At 31.5% G+C, this 664-nt stretch overlaps 1 non-coding gene across 1 annotated transcript; it reads left to right on the top strand.

Moving 5' to 3' along the window:
* The first annotated feature begins 344 nt into the window (after positions 1–344).
* On the top strand, positions 345–451 carry LOC111761229 (U6 spliceosomal RNA). Its single transcript, XR_002794648.1, has one exon. It is a non-coding gene; the product is annotated as a U6 spliceosomal RNA (small nuclear RNA).
* Positions 452–664: the final 213 nt, after the last annotated feature.

Raw genomic sequence — 664 nt, 5'->3', positions numbered from 1 at the left:
AAGATCTAAATTATTTCTAAAGTAGAAATGCATTTAGGATCACAAAGGTGGGAGTACAATGTGATTTTCTATGTTACTGATAATAAACGTTCTGCTAAACCAGGTTCTGTATTTAATATAAATGGAGACAAATAAAATAAATCCAAATAACATAAAAATAAAAACTGTTCCAGAGTTTTTCAAGGAAGTTGTCTTTTGAAAGAAGGTGAATTTGTTCATTTTCAGGTATGCCAATTTATGGCAATGAGAAGAATTCAAATGAATTACCTTTAATATTTTTTATTTTTCATTATTTTATTGACTTTTTAAAAAAGATAAAGAGATAAAAAAAAAACGTTTGTAAAGTGCTCGCTTCAGCAGGACATATACTAAAATTGGAATGATAAAGAGAAGATTAGCATGGCCCCTGTGCAAGGATGACAAGCAAATTCGTGAAGCATTCCATATTTTTTCAAATCTACTGCAAGAGACAGATGTACATATCCAAGAAGCACAACGCACCCCAAATATCATAAATCCCAAAAGGCCCACCCCAAGACATATACTTGTCAAATTATCCAACACTCAAGACAAAGAGAAAATTCTAAAAGCAGCAAGAGAAAAGAAAACCATCACATACAAGGGAAGCTCCATAAGATTAAATGCTGATTTCTCATCTGAAACA

Source organism: Dasypus novemcinctus, chromosome X (genome assembly GCF_030445035.2).
Source record: "Dasypus novemcinctus isolate mDasNov1 chromosome X, mDasNov1.1.hap2, whole genome shotgun sequence".
In the NCBI taxonomy this organism is placed as follows: domain Eukaryota; kingdom Metazoa; phylum Chordata; class Mammalia; order Cingulata; family Dasypodidae; genus Dasypus; species Dasypus novemcinctus.
The sequence above is the reverse complement of the archived record's forward strand: the minus strand, read 5'-3'. Positions and strand labels throughout refer to the sequence as shown.